General features: G+C 38.9%; 2 long non-coding RNA genes across 2 annotated transcripts in view; one reads left to right on the plus strand and one right to left on the minus strand.

Moving 5' to 3' along the window:
- Nucleotides 1-1,952: 1,952 nt before the first annotated feature.
- Nucleotides 1,953-4,252, minus strand: LOC134757045 (uncharacterized). Its single transcript, XR_010130661.1, has 3 exons — nucleotides 4,102-4,252; nucleotides 3,073-3,234; nucleotides 1,953-2,098 (listed from the first exon to the last, which is right to left on the minus strand). It is a non-coding gene; the product is annotated as an uncharacterized lncRNA (long non-coding RNA).
- Nucleotides 4,253-4,423: 171 nt separating this feature from the next.
- LOC129526450 (uncharacterized) overlaps nucleotides 4,424-22,378 on the plus strand; it is a 41,219-nt gene continuing 23,264 nt past the window's right edge. Inside the window, exon 1 of the long non-coding RNA XR_008671129.2 lies at nucleotides 4,424-4,644. This is a non-coding gene — a long non-coding RNA (uncharacterized lncRNA). The remainder of the gene's footprint in view (nucleotides 4,645-22,378) is intronic.

Below are 22,378 nucleotides of genomic sequence, written 5' to 3' on the forward strand. Positions count from 1 at the left end.
CAAGCATCTTTTCTGATCACAGTGGAATAGTATGAGAAATCAATAACAGGAGGAACTTTAAAAACTGTACAAACATATGGAAACTAAAATACATGTTCATGAACAATGAATAAAGAAATTAAAAAATTAAAAATTTATTGAGATAAATAAAAATAGAAACACAACATAACAAAACCTGTGGGATGCAGCAAAAGCAGCTGTAAGAGGAAAAGTGCATAGCTATAAATGCCTACATCAGAAAAGTAAAAAGATCTCAAATAGCCAACCTGACAGTACACCTCAAGCAATGAGAAAAACAAAAAAACAAATGTTAAAATTAGTAGAAAGACTATCAGAAAGATTAGAACACAAATTTTACAAATAGAAACAAAAAAATACAAAATACAAAAAAATACAAACAGTCAATGGAACAAAGAGCTGGGGGTTTTTGAAAAAAAAAATCAAAATTGACAAGCTTTAACTAAACTAAGGAAAAGAGAAAGAAAAGTGAAATAAAATCATAGATGAGGCTAGGCATGGTGGCTCACACCTGGGATCCTAGCACTTTGGGAGGCCGAGGCCTTTTGGATCACTTGAGGTCAGGAGTTCGAAACGAGCCTGGCCAACATGGTGAACTCTCTCTACTAAAAAACACAAAAAAGTTACCTGGGTGTGGTGGGAGGTACCTGTAATCCAGCTATTGAGGAGGCTGAGGGAAGAGAATGGCTTGAACCCAGGAGGTGGAGGTTGCAGTGAGTCAAGATCACGCCACTGCACTCCAACCTGGATGACAGAGGGAGACTCTCTATGACATGCTTGAACTTTCTGACTTGTCCTATCTTTCCCTATTTCCTAAATAATTAGTCATTCTACTTTAGGACAAGAATTTGCCATACAAGATCCTCTCTCATGTAACATTTTTTCATAACATTTCTAACCATAAACACATCTTCATATCCACAATTTTCTTTGTATCTCTCCTCCCCACTAATTTCTTATGCCCACCCAAATCAAACAAGATCAGGTAATGCAAGACAAAACAGTAGAGCCTTAGATTTTGAGAGGGACCTGTCTGCTCACAGTTCTTGGGATTCCATGAGGAAAAGAGAGGTTTCTCCTAAAAGGGGGTCTGTGGCACCTTCTCTTTTTCCCATGGAGTCTCAGGCTGTCAGAAATTATCTCAGGTCCTCTCATGTGGGCATCGAGAGTGGCAACAAGACAGACTAGGAAAGTAATTCAGACAACTAAGAAGAAAAAGAAAAACTTAGTACTACTTTCATTGTAAAGACAGATAAACTGAGGCACTATGCAGTTTAAAATTTTATGTTTACATAGTGTTAGACTCCACAGCTCTCTTTTAACCATCCTGTAATTTTGCTGACTCTATGCCCAGTCACTGATTCACTTGTATGGTAGCTTGTGGCCCCCTTAGAGCTTGGAACCTGGGTTTCATTTCCTGCTCTACAGCTATATAATTTAACAATTTTCCTCTGGATTTGTTGGATTCTAATGCTATATATCCCAAATTTTATTAATATCACTGAATATTAATGGAGGCTGTGCTATATTTAGTCTGTAGAAATATTAAACAACCAACAAAGGACTATATCAGGTTAAATAGTATTAATATTTCTATATGCTTTAAAACAGTGAGGCAATATATTGAGAAACACACCTAAGAAACTGCAACCAATCCATTCTGGACAAAAATTTAGATACTATCTCTTCAACATAAGCTATCTAGTGGCATTTTTACATATCCTTACACATATCAACAGTATTTTACATGTTCATAACCATAAAAATAAAAATTGTCAAAATTATAGACCTTATGCATTTCTGTGAGCTTGAAAAATTATACAATATAGATTGTTTCTTTAAAGTAGTCAATAAAATGCATAAACTTCAAGTAATCACTAAAAAAAAGATTTCATACCAAAGATAGTAATACCAGAAATAAAAAAGGGCTCAACACTGCAGGTTCTTGAAGGCAAAAGTTAATAAAGACTTTGTTCTTGCTGTGAATCTTGGCCTTAAAACATTATACACATGATCCTCCCTTCCTTTTCCTGTTGCAAAGATGTGATGAACCAGATTTGCTCATGCAGATGACAATACTCTTGAAAATGGTGGCAGAGAAATAAGATGAAAGGAATACAGTTCACTTAATGATCTCATAAATTGGAACTAATTACCCCCCTGAGTCTTGCATAGCTCCAGACTATGTGAGACAGATGAAATGGCTGTTTGCTAGCAATATTTTATTTGATGCTTCATTTTTAATTCCTTGAATAACTACTTACAACACATTAACAGGATCATGAAAGCATAGTTATTCAAGTAACCAAATAATTACGCAATCAATGATTTTCCTCATCTCTAAAGCATAGTAATGGACTGATTATTTTAAGAATACAACTCGGTGACAAGTAGTTTATGTTTAACTCAGTTTTGGTTTGTTGTTTGTTAGGGCCATTGCTTAGGATAATGAAAACATGAGGAGGAGAAACAAGAATATAAACAAGAAATAGAAGCAGCAGCATAAGAAAATGAAGAGGAACAAGAAGATGATGATTAGAAGAAGAAAAAACAGACTGAAAGAAAGGAAGAAGAACAGGTGCGGGAATTACAAAGCCTATTATGATACCTTATTTCCCCTCCTGATTTATGAAATTTGAAAAAATTTCAAGACTTTTCACAACAAAGCCAAGCTAAAAGATACACCAATAGTCACCCCCTAAATTTTGCTAAGAATAAGACAATGTTGCCACTCACACCTGGCCCAGACACCAGCAGGAGGAGGGCACCTCCAGATTCTGCAGGAGAAGGAGGAGGACTCCTCCTTGCCGTGGCTGGGCCTCCACTGCTGTCACCTAGGCCCACGGTACAGCACCCGCAGCTGCCTCCCCACTTCAGGCCAGGCTGGGCCCGGTGGGCTCCACAGCATTCCCACTCCCACTTCTCGGATCCCAGGCTTGCTGCTGCTGCCACCACTAACGCCAACACCAACATGACCACCGCTGCTGTTGCCCTCAATGCACGGGCCCACCCTACAAGCCTCCTACCACCTGGCCCCCGCAGACACTCTCCTACCACTCCACCACTCCGGTCAAGCTGCAGTCTCTGTCTCTGCCACCAACTGCAGCGAGGGGAGCCACAGAACCATGCCATCTGCAGGCTCCAGCCTCCAGGGTGCAACAGATGACTCCTCCAGCTCCTGGCTCGAAGCATCTGGGTGGTAAAAGCCAGATGTGCCTAGAACAGGATGCAAGGAGTGGTAGTGTTAGAGGCTCACCTTGTCATGCTGGCCACTGGGTGGCAGGGGCTGGTTTTGGCAAAGGCACAACTGGGACCTGGGGTGGGTGTGACTGCCTTTGCTGAAACCGGCCCCTGGCTAGGTCCAGCTGGCCAGGAACTGCTGGGCCCACCCTGGCTGCACTCCTTGGTGAGCAGGAGAAGCAGAAATTCAGACCCAGCCAGCTCTCTCCAACCAAGTGCCAGTTCCTGTTTCTGATGCTTCCACCCACAGGGCCCTGTTCCCCCGTGATGCCCGCTACTCCGTGCCCAGGGGTCCCAGATTGTCTCTGCAACACAGTGAGAGGGTGCAGGCCCGGGAACCATGGCGGGTGTGGGGGCCTTACCATGCTCAGGATTCCCAAGGAAACATTGTGTGCCTGCCACGCTCCAGCACGAGCAAACAGAAGTTGCCCTCCAGAATCTAGAGTCTGGGAAGAGGAGGACGGCCCCTTCCTTGGAGGCCACAGCTATCGCTGCCACCTCCATAGCCCATTGCCAGAAGCAGCAGTGCAGTGCAAACCCCAATAGTGCCCCCCCCCACTGGCATGCCACAGGGCATGTAAACCTGATTGTGCCCCCCAAACTGCCCCACTGCCTCCAGCAGTGCAGCCAGGGATAGTGCCCCCAACCAGCCCTTGCTGGGGGTAGTGACAGCCCAGATAGGGCCCCCAACCTGCCCCCCTGCCATGACCGTGCAAGAGCTGATAGCACCCCTAACCCTCCCCCCAGCTGGCGGTCAGCCCCCTGTAGCACACACAACCACCCTCACCACCAGGCAGTACAGCCCCCACCAACTCCGCCAACCCATGCCCCTGATACCCTTACCAGCAATGTGACCTTGATAGTGCTCCTATCCAGGGTAGTGCATCGCTGGATAGCTCACCTACCCTGCCACCTTTCTACCATGCTGGCCAAGCTGCAACCTCCGTCACCTCCACCAACCGCAGCGAGTCGAGCCTAGACGCCACAGGCTCAAGCCTCCAGCTCCGGGTACGTAGCTCCCACTTCCTGTTCTCTAAGCTGAGCTCCCAGCTTCGATTCTGATTGGATGAGAGCAAGTCTTAGGACAACCAATCACAGCATGAAAATAAAGTCCAATCAGAATAGGCCTAGAGGTTTTCTCTCATCCAATCAGAACATGTAGTCCAGGAACCTCATTTGCATAACCTCATCTATAAAGCATGCAGCAGGGGGCGTCAGACCATTCCAGACTCTTCTGTGGCTGCTTGCGCAGCTGCTCCGTGCCCGGCTTAAAGGACCAGGAGAAGGGGTAGTCACTTGCCACAGCTGGAGGCTGGAGCGTGTGGCATCACGGCTCGCCTCGCTGTGGTGGGTGCTGGCGACAGAGACGGCAGCTCGGCTGGAGTGGTAGGAGGGGGTAAATAGTTTTTGGGTAGATGGAGGGATAAAGAGGGTGGCTAGCAGCAAAGGGAAAAGAGGATGGCAAACAGGGGAAGGCATTGCAAAAAGACGGTGGGGAAAAGATGGTTGAAAAAAAGTTTTTGGGTATCTAGGGGGTAAAAAAGGGTGGCATGTAGAAGGAGGAAAGAGAGGGCGGTGGGGGGGAAACGGGGACAAGTAGGAAGGAGAGAAGGTTTACAAAAAGACGGTGGGGAGAAACACGGTGAGGAGAACAGAAAGACTGGGGAAAGAAAAGATGTGTAAAAAAGATTTTGGGTAGATGGAGGTGGAAAAGGGTGGCACGTGGGAGGAAGAAAGGGTGCAGAGAGGGAGGGGGAAGAGAGAAGGTGGTGAGCAGGAGGGAGAGAAGATTTTGTGAAAAGTCGGTGGGGACAAGATGGTGGGGAAATTTTTTTTTCAGTAGTTGGAGAAAAAAAGGGTGGTGATCAGGAGAAGAAAAAAGGGTGGCGAGTAGGAGGAAGGAGAAGGTTTTGCAAAAAGACGGTGGGAAGAAAAGACTGGGGAGAAAAAACTGGGAGAAGTTTTTGGGTAGATGGAGGAGAGAAAGGGTGGCAAGCGGGAGAGTGGAAGGACGATTGGGAAAAAGACGATGGAAAAATAGTTTTGGGGTAAATGGAGGGCGACAGGAAGGTGGCATGTAAGAGGAGGGGCAGGAATGGGGAAAAGAGGGTGGTGAGCAGGAGGCTTTGCGAAGAGATGGTGAGTGGGGGAAGACAGGAAGAAAGTTCTTGGGTAGATGGAGGGGGAAAAGAGGGTGGTGAGCAGGAGAGGGGAAAAGAGGGTGGCAAGCGGGAGAAGGGAAAAGAGGATGGCGAGTGGGAGGGAGACGAGGTTTTGTGAAAAGATGGTGGGTAGAAAAGACAGATGGTGGGGAAAGAAAAGACAGACGGTGGGTAAAATGTGGGTAGACGCAGCGGGAAAAGAGGGTGGCAAATGGAAGGAGAAAAGAGGGTGGCGAGAGGGAGGAGGGAAAGAGTTGGGAAAAAGACGATGGGGAAAATAGTTTTGGGGTGGATGGAGGGCAAAAGGAGGATGGTAAGGATAGAGGAAAGAAGAGGGCGAGTGGGAAGGGGGATGGCTTAGTGAAAAGACGGTAGGGAAATTTGGGGGGGTAGATGGAGGAAGAAAGAGGGTGGTGAGCAGGAGTGGGGAGAAGGCTTTGTGAAAAGACGGTGGGGAGATGTTTTTGCGTAGACGGAGAAGGAAAAGAGGGTGGCAAGGAGGAGGGGGGGAAAGACGATGGGGAAAACAGTTTTTGGGTAGATGGAGATTGGAAAAGCGGGTGGCGAGCAGCAGGAATGGCGAGAAGGCTTTGGGAAAATATGAGGGAAAAGTTGGGTAGATGGAGGAACAAAAGGGGAATGAGAGCAGAAGGGAGAAAAAGAGGGTGTCCAGTGAGGGGGGAAAAGTTTTTGGGTAGATGGAAGGCGAAAAGGGTGGTGAGCAGGAGAGTAGAGAAGGCTTTGCGAAATGACGGGGAAAAATAGTGGGAAAATGTTTTGGGGTAGATGAAGAAAAAGGGTGGCGAGAGGGAGGGGGCCAAAGGTGGTTGAGAAAAGAAGGTGGGGGACAAAGTTTTTGGGTAGATCTTTTTCTGAGTTTTAAATCAAATTATTTGTGTTTTTGCTTTGAGTAGTTCGAGTTTTTTATATATTTTGTGTTGTATTAACCCCTTGCCTGATGCATAGTTTGCAAATACTTTCTTCCGTTCTCTGGATTGTTTCTTCATTCTATTGATTGCTTTCGCTACTTTGCAGAAGCGTTTAAGTTTAATGCAACTGCATTTTGTCTATTTTTGCTTTTTGTTGCTTGTGTTTTTGATGTGTATTTGAAAATCCCTTGTCCTAACCAATTTCACGAGGCATTTTGCTGTGTTTTCTTCTCTAGTAGTTTCATAGTTTCGTGTCCTACATTTAAATCTTTATTTTCAGTAGATGGTAAGATAACAGCCTAGATGTATTGTGGGTGTTGGGTTTTCCTAGCACAGTTTATTGAAGAGATTGTCCTTCCCGAATGTGTGTTTTTGGTGCCTTTGTTAAAAGAGTTGACTGTAAAAGCTTGAATTTATTTTTGAGTTTTCTATTCTGTTTCATTTGTCTATGTCTGTCAAGTCATTGGTCTGTGTATCTCTGTCTCTCTCTCTCTGTCTGTCCCCTACGTGTTTTTTTTTCTTTTGCCACTACCATGCTGTTTTGGTTACTAGGTTTGTGGTATATGTTGAAATCAGGTAGTGTTATGCCGCCAGCTTTTTTCTTTTTATTCAAGATTCTTTTGTCTATCTGAGGTATTTTGCATTTCCGTGTGAATTTTAGGATTTTTTTTTTTTTTTTTTTTTTTTGAGACGGAGTCTCGTTCTGTCGCTCAGGCTGGAGTGCATTGGTGCGATCTCGGCTCACTGAAGGCACTGCTTCCTGAGTTCAGGCGATTCTCCTGCCTCAGCCTCCTGAGTAGCTGGGATTACAGGCGTACGCCACCACGCCCGGCTAATTTTTGTGTGTGTAGTAGAGACGGGGTTGCACCATGTTGTTCAGGCTGGCTCCAATTCCTGACCACGTGATCCAGGCGCTTTGGCCTCCCAAAGTGCTGGGATTACAAGCATGAGCCACCATGCCTGGCCGGTTTTTTTTTTTTTCCCTGTATGAAGAATCTCTTTCCTAATTTAACATGGATTCCATTGATTCTGTAGATCACATAGGGTGATACAGATATTTTAACGATATTCTTCTAGTGCTTGGACATGGGATATCTTTACATTTACTTGTGTCTGCTTTAATATCTTTCGTCTGTGTTTTATAATTTTAATTGTGGGGTCGTTCGCCTTTTTGTTAAGCTTATCTCTAGGTATCTTTTTTGGGGGGCATTGGGTAACTACTGCAATAAAATAGCTTTCTTGATTTCTTTCTTAGGTGTTTCACTATTGGTACATGGGTGTGCTACTCATTTTTATATATTGATATTGTATCTTGCAACTTTATGAAATGTGTTTATTATTTCTAGTAGGTTTTTTTGTGGAATCTTTAGGGTTCTGCATATGTGTATGATTATGTCACCTGCAAACAGAGACAATTTGACTTCCTTTTATTTCCATTTTGGATGCTTTTTATTGCATTCTCCTATCTAATTCCTCTAGCTAGGACTTCTAGTACTGTGATGAATAAAAGTGGTAAAAGTAGCCACACTTGTTCCAGTTCTTGGAAGAAGAGCTTTTAACTTTTCCCCATTGATTATGATGTTAGCTGTGGATTTCTCATATATGAACTTTATTGTGCTGAGATTAGTTCTACTGTTGAGGCCCTCTTATGCATTTTTCAGTTCATCAGTTGCATTTTTCAGCTTTGAGGTTTCTGTCTTCTTAAATTACTTCTATCTGTTTGTTAAATTTCTTTGATAAGTTTCTGAATTACTTCTCTATATTTGAATTTCATTGAGTATCCTCAAAACAGCCATTTTTACTTCCCTGTCTGGAGAGTCTCACATCTTTTTTTTTCTTTTTTTTTTTTTTTGTGAGATGGAGTCTTATTCCATCACCCAGCCTGGAGTACAGAGGCACAATCTTGGCTCACTGCAACCTCTGCCTCCCACGTTCAAGAAATTATCCTGTCTCAGCCTCCCAAATAACTGGGACTACAGGCACCTGCCACCACACCCAGCTAATTTTTGTATTTTTAGTAAAGACAGGGTTTCACCTTGTTGGTCAGGCTGGTTTCGAACTCCTGACCTCAGGTAATCCACCCACCTCAGCCTCCCAAAGTTCTGGGATTACAGGTGTGAGCCACCACACCCAGCCGAGTCTCACATCTTTAGCTCTGGTCACTGGTGACTTATTTATTGTTGGGTGAGGTCATATTTCCTTGAATGTTCTTAACGCTTTTGAGCATATGTTCATGCCTGGGAGTTGAATAAGTGTGTATTTATTCCAGTTTTTGCAGTCTGTTCTTGTGTGTGCTTGTCCTTCAGTCTTCCAGAAATTCCAAGAAATTCAAGACTGTTGAGTTCCCCAAGCCTGTGGTCACTGCAGCTGTTACAGCACCAGAGGGCACCTTAAGCTCAGGTTCACCATGACTTTTGCAGACTGAGGTCCCTGGTGGCCGTGACACACTTGGAGAAGATAAGGGACGGGTTCCCTGGGTTCCCAGACAAAGTTCTTCATTCACGTCCATCTTCTTCCCCTTACAAGGAATCTGGGCACCAAGCTTTGTGAATCTGGGCACTCTCATGTGATTTGGGCACTCTCATGGCCACTGCAGCTGGCGCAACACACAGGAAGCCCACAGCCTCCCAGACCAGAGCAGCACTGGGGTTTATCTGAGTCCTGTGGCCACTATATTGCCTGACTGCTGCTGACTTATTTAGGTTTCTAAGCCAGGTTAGTCTGCTGGTGATGAAGCTGGCCTGGGTTTGGGTCCATCCCACCAGGGTGGCAGAATCCCTTCTCCCTGCAGGGGGGTCTGTAGGTGTCTGGGAGCTGCTGCCTAGGATCAGGGCCACAGTATTCTGCCTGACACTGTGTCCACTGTAGTAGGGCTGATACTGGGTTCTCCTCTTTTTTGCATAGGGAAGGAATTCTCTCTGCACTGCACTGCCTGGAGTTGGGATTGGGGTAACACAGGCAGCCCTTTGGTCACTGCAGCTGATGTCACATAGGAAGCCCACAGCCTCCCAGACCAGCACATCGTTGGTTGTTGGAGCTCACCCAAGGACCAAAGTGACTCTGGCCTGCCTGCCACTGAAATTTATTTGGGGCCTGAGGCCACTTGAATCAGCTGGTGGTGAAGCAAGTGAGGACTCAGGTTTGTCCCACCAGGGTAGTGGATTCCCTTTTAGACCAGGTCGTGTCTAAATGCTGTATCTATGGGCACTAGCCTGGAACGAAAGGCCATGGGGTTCTGCCCAGTGCTGTCCTTTACTATAGCAGAGCTGGCACTGGGCTCCAAGGCAAAGTCCCACGGACCCTTCCTTGTCCCTCCTGCAAGAGGTGGACACATTCTCTGCACTGCACTGCCTGGGGTTGAGGGAAGGGCAGTGCAGTCACTGCAAGACTGTCTTTTCACCCTCTTTAATGTGTGTTCTCTTGTTTTTAAGCTAAAACCAGGTTCTGTGATCTGTCACCTGCTTTCTTTAGCTCTTGTGAAGGTATTATCTTGTGTGGATTGTTGGACGGTGGTTCAATGTAATATTCTTACGGAGACGCAGTCACTGAGATTCTATCCTCCATCTCGCTCCACCTCTTCTCATTTATTTAGTTCTTCTTCAGTTTATTTCAACAATGTTTTGGAGGTTTCAGAGTATTAGTTTTGAACTGCTCTTGTTAATTTCTAAATTTATTACTTGTTTTGTTGCTATTATAAATGGGATTGTTTCTTTTATATCATTTTAAGGCAGTTCATTGACAGTATATAGAAATAAAATTAATTTTTAGTATTACATTTATGTCTGGAAACCATGCCAAATTTATTATTTTGAATACTGTTTTACTGAATTTCTTAGCATTACATATATATGAGATCATGCCACCTGTAAATATAAATAATTTTATTTTTTTCAATCAGGATGTTTTCAATTTTCTATTCTTTACTAAATACACCTCGCTAGAATCCACAGTATAATGTTGAGTAGAATTTGCAAGAGTGGACATTCTTGTAACTAACCCTGCCAGGAAAGGATTCACCCTTTCATTGCAGAGTGTAATGATAGCTGTGGGTTTCATAGGTAACTACCACTAGTTTCAGGAAGTTATCTTACTGTCAATAACTGGAGTGTTTTCGTGATGAAAATGTGTAATATTTTCTCAAATGCTTTCTGTCTATTGAGATGCTCATATATTTTGGTCTTTTATTCTGTTAATATGGTGCTTGCGTTGATTTTTCAAATATTAAATCAATGGTGCATTCCTGGGGTCAATCACATCTGCACACAGTGCATAATCTATTTTATATGTTGGTGGATTCAGCTTGGCAGTATTTTGTTGAAGATTTTTGATTTTATAAAACAATTAAAGACACTGGTCTATATTGTTTTGTTATTCAGTTTTGGTGTCAGAGTAACCCTGTTTGTAAAATGAATTGGGAAGTGTTCTCTGCCCTTTTATTTTCTGCAAGGGTTGGTGAACAATTGATATTAATTTCTCAGAGTGTTTGATTCACCTGGGAAGCTAGCTGAGATGAGATTTTTATTGTAAGGTTTTAAAATTGCAATCCAATGTTTTAACCTTCCATAGATCTACTTATATTTTTAATTTCTCCTTTAGACTATTTTAGTTTCTGTCATTCTAGGACTTCATTCTATCTAGGCTATCTTACTTTATCGGCATAAGATTTTTCATTGCATTCTCTTTTAATCATATTTGTTTTGTAATACTGCCAGTGATGTGTTCTCTTTTATTGCCAATTTTAGTAATTTGAGTTTCTTCTCTTGTTTTCTTGCTTAGCCTAAGTAAACATTTGCCAATTTTTTATCTTTCCAAACATTTAATTTTGGTTTATTGATTTTTTCTGTTTCGTATTCCCTATCTTTCTGTTATCTTAACTCTCTTTTCCCCCCATCTTTATTTTTTTTATTTTTTTTTTTTTTGAGACGGAGTCTGGCTCTGTCACCAGGCTGGAGTGCAGTGGCGTGATCTTGGCTCACTGCGACTTCCCACTCCCTGGTTCAAGTAGTTCTCCTGCCTCAGTCTCCCTAGTAGCTGGTATTACAGGCACACACCACCAGGTCCAGATAATTTTTGTATTTTTAGTAGAGACAGGGTTTCTCCGTGTTGGCGAGGATGGTCTCAAACTCCCGACCTCAAGCAGTCCGCCCGCCTCGACCTCCCAAAGTGGTGGGATTACAGGCATGAGCCACCTTGCCTGGCCGGCTTAACTCTAAGGAAATGTTTATCTTTAGAAACATTGTATTTGGTTAATTAAAATTTTAGATTCTGGAGCATCAACTTCTCTTACATGAAAATAAAAGCATGAATTGGGAAATAATGGGTTCCCCAATATTTTTGTTGGGGGAACAAAACAAGTATCCATGTACATACAGTTTTTGGTTCCCCAGATCACTGAGCCAACTTGGCCAAAATAAGTAACCCCTCATTCCTTATCTCAAGAAGGTGATCTTGCCTTGCTTGGAGACGTTAAAATGAATTCACTGGATGTAGTCACTTTTAAGACTATTAGTTTACTTCATGTCCCATTTTCAACCAGTTACTGTACCTGGAATAATAGAATCAAATTCTGTCATGCACAGGTAAATAAGTAAATTCTGTCATTTAATATCTAAATTATGTATATATATTTACATACCTATATTTTACTTGTAATTCGATGAAGATAAGCCTTTGTATGTATGCTCTGTGTAAAATATGCTGTCTATATTCTCATGATTACAAAGAATAGTTTGAGTAATGGAATGTATTTGAATTTTACATATATCTTTCATTTACTAGCAGAAATAAAATCTTAGCACTTGATTTAGTAAATTCCTCCATTTAAAATAAGATGTTACTTTAACAGAAACAAAATTTATCTTAATGGGATAATAATTCACTTGTTTACCTCTGATGAGCATCAGCTAGTATTTAATCCATTGTGAAATTACACAGCATCAAAATAAAATATAATACAGTTAAAATACAAAAATTATCTTATTGATTAATTTAGACATGAGAAGTTAGATTATAAAATCAAGGTATTTTTGGTGTTTGTTTTGTTTTTAGGATATTAGCATATACTACCAAACGTGAACCATAGTAAAAGCTGTTCAGTAACACTTAGCATTCCAGTTTCAAATAACCCGAGTTTATGTGTCAGATTGAAAAGCTTTTAGATGAGTGGTTTATGTTTCTGTATGTATCCAAATATTTGTATATCATGTAGACAGCCCAAGAACATATGCACGTATGTTAGCTATTGCATAGAATGGTAAGGAATACATTCTTAAAAGAAAGAAGAGAGTAAGATACATTCACTTAATGTTCCAAGTAGGTCTCTAGTATCTCAAATGTACTATTCACCCATTACTTTCAAACATTATATCAGGGCCAGGCACCATGGCTCATGCCTGTAATCTCAGCCCTTTGGGAAATTGACGTGGGTGGATCACTTGAGGCCAGGAGTTCCAGGCCAGCCTGGCCAACATGGCAAACACCTGTCTTGACTAAAAAAAAAAAAAAAAGCTAGGCATGGTGGCACGCCCCTGTAATACCAGTTACTTGGGATATTGAGGCACCAGAATCATTTGAACCTGGGAGGCAGGAGTTGCAGTGAGCTGAGATCATATTACTGACTCCAGCCTGGGCAACAGAGCAAGACTCTGTCTCAAAAAAACAAAACCAAAAACATTATGTCGTGGTATGTGATTAATCTGAATTCAAAACATCTTAACATAAACTAAATGAAAATTATACAAAATTTTGCTTGTTTCATTGCATTCTCCTAATTCCTCTAGCATCTATTTAATTCTATGTTTTGAATTTACCAACAATTCAAATCTTGCTGAGAATATTTGCACTGTAAATATTTTTGTGATTATTGATTATATTCAAATGCGCTCTCATTTTCAAAGCAACGTGTGTAAAATTATTATTAAAATTATACATAGCTTGAAATAATGTAATTATCATGGGATACATTTATATATAATAATTAAAAGCACATTACAATGCTTGTACCTGATCTTAATATTACTTAACCTTAGAAATATAGAATAAATGATAGGAATAATATGGGAGACAAAAGACTGTGTGAAAAGCCACATATTGTATATCTCTGTTGTTTTTATTAAACTTTTTTTCCCACTGCACTTACAAGTAAATTTGTCATGGACCATGGTAATTTTTATTGTAATCTTACTGTAGGTACATTCTGTTAGCAGGTTAAATAAAATACATGATCAAAGTCAAAAATATATGCAAGGAAAATATAGAAAATCTAAGTTATAAAAAGCTACTGTTGGTCGCCGGTGGCTGGCAGGCGGGCAGCCCTAACACAGGCAGGGCTGCGAGTGCAGTCACCCAGGTCTGCAGGAGCAGCAGGCCGAGGCCAGCGGAGATGACCCCGATGAGCCCACTTCAAGTCGGGGCTGAGTGTGGGCGCATGGTTCCCGGCAGCGTGTGACCCAGTCCTGGCCAGCCGCCGCCCTCTGCGGGCCCCAGGGCTGCGAAGAGGCCTTCTGCCTGGGGCAGTATCAAGGCTGCAGAGTTTTCCTCCAAAGCCACACCTCGACTGGAAGGGGCGAGTTCGAGGACTCTGTGGGTGGTAGCCATGGGCAACTGCAGAGCTGCTGCTGTTGCTTTGCAGTGCCTGTAGGACCTATTTATTTCACTTCATCTATCAGTCATAATATCTGAGATAAAAATATTGAGGCAAGATTCATTTGACAGAATTTAAAATAGGAGGGAACTGAGGTTTGCCGAGCACAGCCCTGTATACATGCATTAATCCATCTTCAAATTTTCAAGAATTTTTTAAAAATAGGTCTTTACATAAAACATCTACTTATTTAAAACAATACGGAGGATAATTGACCGTCTCTGGTCTCTGTTCTGTTCTGACTCAATCTCTGTCCTTGGCCGTAAAATATCAGCACCTACCCAGGAAAACAAAATTCACCAGGAGCCATTGGATGAGGGACAAAGACAGAGAACCCATGTCTTTCCAGACTTCAGTCTTCACCCTTTACACTCTGAAGTATCAGTATACTCAGCACACTGATATAAGAAAAGCCATCACGATTATTACAAGCTAATTAGGAATTTGATGTCACTGGACTGTAGTGACCAAGAGACCCAGAGGAGAGTTGTGATAGCAGAAATCACCTTAATCAGGGATAATTATGTGAGACAATTTGTTTGCCCACAATAACTATAGTGCATCACCTTGAGGATTTCACAAGTGGAAGAAGCAGCAGGCCTAATGGAAATGCTTTGTTCTGTAAGAGATGTAACACTTTTTTTAAAAAGCAATGAGTAATTTTGTTAGCTGATTCTTTATGCTTCCAAAGAGCTTTAGAAAAGCACTATTGGGAGTGTCAAACATTGATGGGGAGTCATCATGTGACTGTGCATATTACATGGCAAACACCTTGGCATTTTGACAGCTTCACAAGAGCCATATGCTTGGTTTCTAGGGCAAGGATTCTAGAGTAAAAAAGTGAAAGCTGCTTTATTAATACAATAGAAATGCTGTATCCTATGGAGTAGATTCTAGTAAAGAGACTCCAAATAATTTTGCAAACATTTATACTTCTGAGTTCAAATAAAGAATTTGAGCATTAATGGGACTCTAGGTTCATAATACAAAACTCAAGACTCTAGTACCATACAGTCTAGATGTGTCATGATCAAAACTCCCCTGTGCACCCCTTTGCAGATAACCACTTCCCCTCCTAAAAGACCTGGAAATCATTCTTCTGTTTTCCATGCCTACAGATGTGCGTTTCCCAGAACATGAGACAAATGAAATTGTACAATGTGTAGCCTTTTCAACTGTCTTCTTTCATTTAGCAATATACATTCAAGATTCATTCTTGTTGTTGCATGGATTAATAGCTCTTTCTTTGTTATATGGAATAGTATCCCATTGTATTTCTACCACAGTTTGTGTATCCATTTGTATATTGAAGGACTTCTTGGTTGCTTTTTCTCTGTTTTTGGTGATTATGAATAAAACTGCTATAAACATTTTTTGTAGGTTTTTATGTTTATGTTACTTTTCAAGTCAGGTGGAGGATTTGATTTGATAAGAAATATTTGATTCTATCTATTTTAAACTCTGAAATTAGGTGCAAACAGATTAGGATTGGTATGTCTTCATGATTGATTAAGCCCCTTATATGACATGCTTCTCTTTACTTTTGATTATATTTTTTCTTCTGAAATCTACAGAGTCAGATATTGATGTGACTGCTTTAGCTCCTTTATAATTATTATTTGCATTGTATTGTATATCTTTGTTCATCTTTTTATGTTTAAGTAGTCTGTGTCTTTATATTTAAAGTGGATTCAAGGTAGGCAGCAAATAGTTGGCTTTTGCTTGTATTGTTCATTGTAGCAATGCCTGCCTTTTAGTAGACTTCTTATACCATTTACATATAATGTAAATGATATGTTGGGTTTATATCTACTACCTTGCTACTTTTTTTTAAATTTGGGACTTCCTTTACTTTCCATTTTTGTGGTAGAATTATATCGACCATGATATGTCTTGCTTTTGTTTGACTTACAAAGTCTTCATTTCACTTTCATTTTGAAGGATATTTTTCATACTTAAATGATTGTGTTGACTGTTGTTTTCATTCTGTTTTTTTAACAATTCTAATCCTGTTTTATAATAAGTATTCAGTTATTCAAATCCTGGTTTTTCAGTATATGGTTGTTCTTTTATCCATGGCTACCGTAAGATATTTTCTGTATGACAAGTTTCCCATATGAATTGTGATATGTCTTCTTGTGATTTTCTTTTGATTTATCTTGCTTGAGGTTGGTAGAACTTCTTGACTTTTTTTATTATAACTTTCAATCAAATTGAGAACATTTTGGTCCTCATTTTATCCTTTCCTCTGGAACTCCAGTTACATATGTGTTAGGCCAGTTGGCATTCTCTTGCATATTGCTGTGACTCTGTTCAATTTTTCCTTTCACATTTTTGTCTCTGTACTTTGGTTTAGAGATTTTCTATTGCTGTGTCTTCTAGTTTACTGATAATTTCCTTTGTGGTGTCTAACATTTTTCACCTCATGAAATCTTGATGTTGTTAGTATATTCCATTCCTCTTTTCATTCTGTTTATATTTTTTATTTATATACTTGAGCATATTTATGACAGCTCTCTTAAAGTTATTTTATTCTAATTTCCACATCTTGGTAATTTCTGAGCTTATTTGAATCAGTTTCCAATTCTACTCATGATGTATATTTTTATGCTTTATTACATTTATCAATGGTGGACACTAAAAATATTTCTGAGTGCTGGATTCTTTCTTTTTTTATTCAAAAGTAGTAGTCTTTGTTCAGTCGCAAAGTTACTTGTGGGCTAGGCTAATTATGTCATTTTATTTTTAAATATTTTAGGATGGATTTAGAGTAGGCTTCTCTAAGCTACTTTAGCCTTAGTATTAAGGAATTATCTGGTATTTAAGGAACTGCCCAGGGTCGACTAACGTCTTGGGTATTTTTATTTTATTTTATTTTATATTTTATTTTATTTTATTTTATTTTATATGTTATGTTATGTTATGTTATGTTATGTTATGTTATGTTATGTTATGTTATGTTATTTTTTATTGAGATGGAGTTTTCACTCTTGTTGCCCAGGCTGGAGTGCAATGGCATGATCTCAGCTCACCGCAACCTCCACATGCCAGGTTCAACCCATTCTCCTGCCTCAGCCTCCCAAGTAGCTGGGATTACAGGCATCTGCCTCCAAGCCTGGCTAATTTTGTATTTTTAGTAGAGACGGGGTTTCTTTATGTTGGTCATGCTGGTCTCGAACTCCCGATCTCAGGTAATCCACCCGCCTCGGCCTCCCAAAGTGCTAGGATTATAGGCATTAGCCACCGCACCCGGCCAGTCTTGGGTATTTTTAAAAGACTGTCTTCTGTGGCTGATCAGACATCATACGTCTCCTGAGTAAACTCACACAGTTCAGCTTATAGCTCTACAAAAATTTTTCCTTGATTTTAGAAGACTTAGCCTTTGTGTATTCATCTTACTATTCAATAACAACTCACGTGGGCCCCATAGAAACTTCTGGAGAGTTTTTCTGTTTTGTTGTTGTTGTTGTCCTGGATGTGGATTTTGGCCATCGCCAACTCTCTGAACTCCATTTTCTGTTTCTAACTCATCAGGTCAACTGTACTCTGCTTTGAATTGCCTTTGCTGCCCTGAAATGTAGAAAGTACCTCCAAGGAGGAAACTAGGTTGATCATAATATTAATCTTATATTTTATTCTTTCAAGGATCTTAGTCTTGTGTTGCATGTAGACTAATGCTTAAACACAATGTAGTGATATATTTTATCCAGTTTTCTTGTTGATTATGAAGGGAAATTAAATCCAGTAGTACCTCATGGCTGGAAGTGGAAGTTCATACTGTTTTCTTTTAAAGAAAAAAATCATGAATATTGTTTACTTCTCTTTTAAAATGATTTATAATTCATTTACCATGAAATTTATCCTTTTAAAGTGTACAATTCAGTAAATTTTATCATGTTAACAAGGTTATGCAGCTATCACTACTGTCTAACTCTAAACCATTTTCCACAACCCCAAAAGAAACCCTGCAACCATTAGCATTTACTTCCCATTCTCCCTAAATGCAGCCTTTGGATACCATTAAACTATTTTCTGACTCTTTGGAATTGCCTATTCTGAACATTTCTAATAAGTGATATGACATAATAATAATGTGTCTGGCTTCCTTAACTTGGCATATTGTTTTTAAGTTTCATCCATGTTATGGCATGTATGAATACTGTATTCCCTCTTACAGCTATGTAATATTCCATTGTAAGGATATAGAAATTTTGTTTATTCATTCATCAGTTGATGGGAATTTAGGTTGTTTTCAGTTTTGATTGTCGATAGTACTGCTGCTATGAATACTTGTGTACAAGTTTTTGGATAAACATCTTGTTTCTCTGAAATGGAATAAAAACCTATGAACTCTGACTAGAATTGGAATTTCTGGGGCATATGTTTCACTTTTTGGGGAACTACCAAACAGATTTCCAGAGTGGCTATACTAATTTACATTCTTACAAGCAATAGATGAGGAATTTAATTTCTTGACAATTTTGACAGCATTTGTTATCTTCCATTTTTTAAATTACTTACAGCTATCCTAATGGTTGTGAATTGGTATATCATTGTAGTTTAAATTTCCATTTTATTAATGACTAATGGTGTTGAGCAATATTACGTGGTTAAGGTTATGTGCATGTCTTGTTTGGAGAAAAGTCTATTCAAATCCATTGCCCATTTTTAAGTAGGTTATTTGTCTTTAGTTATTATTTTTGAGAGTTCTTTATATATTCTGGATACAAGACCCATGTCAGACATAACTTCACAATTTTTTTTCATTTGGTGAGTTTTCTTTGAACTTTCTAGTTTGTGTCATTTAAACCTCAACAGTTTTTAATTTTGATAAAATTAAATATCTATTTTTCTTTGGTTACTTGTGTTTCAGGTGTCAAATCAGAGAAATTATTACCTAATCCAAAGTCACAAAGATTTACATATGTTTTGGTATGCTGTGTTTTCATTTTCATTTTAAAGCATTTTATAATTTGCCTTGTAATTCTTTCTTTGGTCCAATGGATATTAGGAATATGTTGTTGAACTTCACTATTTTGTTAATTTTTCAAGTTTTATCGTGTTACTGATCTCTAATTTGATTCCATTGTAATCAGAAAACATAGTTTGCATGATTCTAATCCTTTTAAATTTAGTGAGACTTGGTTTAGGGCCTAATACATGGTCTATCCTGGAGAATGTTCTATGTGCACTTGAGGAAACTGTATTCTACTGTTGTTTGGTGGAGTGTTTTATAAATACATTAAGTCTAGGTGACTTACAGAGTTTTTCAAGTCTTTTATTTCCTTGCTGATCTTCTATCTTAGTGTTCTACTTAAAAGTATTAAAATTTTTGTCTATTATTGTGAAACTGTCTATTTCTCCCTTGAATTACATAAGTTTTTTCTTTATGTATTTTAGGACTCTGTTGCCATTTAATGAAATAAATAAACACATACACACATGTGTACAAAATTGTTTAATCTTCTTGATGGGTTTATGCTTGTATGATTACACAATGTCCTTCTCTCTCTATTAAACTATCACAAGGACGAAAAACCAAACACCGCATGTTCTCACTCATAGGTGGGAATTGAACAGTGAGAACACATGGACACAGGAAGGGGAACATCACACACCGGGGCCTGTTGTGGGGTGGGGGAAGGGGGGAGGGATAGCATTAGGAGATATACCTAATGTTAAATGATGAGTTAATGGGTGCAGCACACCAACATGGCACATGTAGACATATTTAACCTGCACGTTGTGCACAGGTACCCTAAAACTGAAAGTATTATTATATATATATATGTGTGTGTGTGTGTGTATATATATGTGTGTGTGTATATATATATATATGTATATATATATAAAGATGTTTTGTTATAAAGTCCATTTTATCTGATGTTGATATATCCACTCCAAGTCTCTTTTGCTTATGGCTGTTGGCATACTGTATATTTTTTTCATGAATCTTCTGTCAACCTATTTGTATGTTTGAATCAAAAGTGAGTTTTTTATAGGCGTCATATAGATAAGTCATGTTTTCAATCCATTCTGCTTATATCTGCCTTTTAATTGAAGTATTTAATCTATTTACATTTAGTCAATAATAAGGTAGGGCATCTTCTACTCTGTTATTTGTTTCTATATGTCTTGTATCTTTTCTGTTTCTCTTTCTTATTATAGTCTTCTTTCATGTTAAACGTATGTTTGCTAGTATATCGTTTTAATTATCTCGTATTAGTGGTTTCCCTGGGGCTTAGAATTATCACCTTAACTTATAACAATCAAGTTTGGATTAATATCTATTTAATTTCAATAATATTTTTAAAACTTTGCTTCCATATAGCTCTGTTTTTACCCTTTCTCCGGGCTGTTATTGTCATACAAATTACATCTTTATACATGTTGTGCTGAACAACAAGTGGATTTGTAGGTGTTTCTTTGTGAAGTTATCTTCTAAATCAGGTAGGAGAAAAAAGTATTACAAATAAAATATATGTTTATGTATTTTACATTTACATATGCATTTACCTTTATTAGTCCTCTTTGTTTCTTCATATGTATTCAAGTTACTGTCTAGGACTTTTACTTCAACCTAACGGGCTCTTTTTAGTATTTACTGTTAAGAACCAAACTACTTTTCTTTAATAAATGTTCCCTGGGTTGCTGTAAGCCTTTCCTTAATCTCTGGGATATGGAAACAGTGGCTCTGTAAATTTTTGTCAATTTTTCATTTCTTTATGGAAGAGGGATTTTAGATTAGCTCCTTACTTTATCATTTTTGGTGGCATAACACTCTATTTTGTAGGGTGTTTTTTCTTTTACCATTTTTACTGGATATATATTCAGTAGAAAATAAATCATTCTACCAAAAACACACATGGACTTGTATGCTCATCACTGCACTATTCACAATAGCAAAGACATGGAATCAACCCAGATGTCCATCAGTGGTATAATAGTTTGGATTTATAAAAATGGTAAATATACACCATGGAATACTATGCAGCTATAAAAAAGAATAAAATCATGTTGTTTGCAGCAACATGGGTAGATCTGAAGGCCATAATCCTAAGCAAATTAACTCAGGAACAGAAAACCAAGTACTGCTTGTTCTTACCTATAACTAGGAGTTAAACATTGAGCTCATACAAATATAAATATGGTAACAGTAGACACTGTGGACTACTAGAGGGTGAAAAGGGAGCTTGGTTTAAAAACCACCTATCAGGTACTATGCTCACTACCTGTGAGATCCATACTGAGTATGTGAGGTTTGGAGTATGGATCCCATCACATGTGTCAGCATCACACAAGATTCCCCTGTAACAAATCTACACATTTATCCCCTGTATCTAAAATAAAAGTTGAAAAGGAAAAAAAAATTCCAGGGATTTTGATGATCAGATGAATCTGATAACCACTCAACTAGTTGGCCTCTAAAGTCCTTTTGAATTAGATGTGCTGTAAACCTCACCTCCTCACCTCATGTGCTGTGAACCTCACCTCCTTCTACTTTATGTTTACATTTTTGGCTTTTTTGTTAAAATTATTTTTGCCTTCAGCGTTGATATTTCAAATAAGTGGAGTAGATAACAGTGTCATTCCTAGATAGCATTGTGTGCTTATGGCTGATATTAAACTTTTCAGCCATATATACTTTTTATATCCTTTATGAAAGTTTTCTTTACAACAATAATTATTATTTTTAAACAGTTTTTGCACCTATTGAAGTAACTATATATATATTATATATAGTTTTTATTTTATTCTGTTAATACAGTGAATTGTATTAAATTATTATCAAATGTTCATTCAGTTCATCATCAACATTGCATTGTTGTGTGATCTCAAATGGATACTATTTTATTATTCTATTTTCCTGAATTTGTATTGCTCTGCGTTTAAAGGAATTTTGTATTTTTGTTTTTGAGCGAGATTGGCCTATAATTTTTCCTTCTTATATGACCCTTTTCAAATTTTGAAGTCAGAATTATTCTAGGTCATTATGTGAGTGGAGCAACGTTTTCTCAGAATGAGGAAACAATGTCAGTCTGTTTCAGATGACAGTTTATTAATTTTTTAATTTTAATTTTCAGTTTTTGTGGGTAGATAGTAGGTGTTCAGATGACACTCTTGCACTGAGAAAATCAACAGTTTATTTTCTCCTTATGACTTGCTTTACCCATTTCTTCATGAGGCTATATTTTCTACAGTTCATCATTTCCAATGTACATATATATATATATGCATTTAATTTTATGTTACAGAATTAGGGAAGAAATTATTCAAGATAGACTCCTAGAAATACAATTATCAGCTCATGAATATGAACATAATTTGATAAATACAGCAAATTGCTTTCTAAAAGTTGTTCAGTAATTTTTGACCAAATAGCATGT

This window comes from Gorilla gorilla, chromosome 14 (assembly GCF_029281585.2).
Source record: "Gorilla gorilla gorilla isolate KB3781 chromosome 14, NHGRI_mGorGor1-v2.1_pri, whole genome shotgun sequence".
Classification (NCBI taxonomy): Eukaryota; Metazoa; Chordata; class Mammalia; order Primates; family Hominidae; genus Gorilla; species Gorilla gorilla.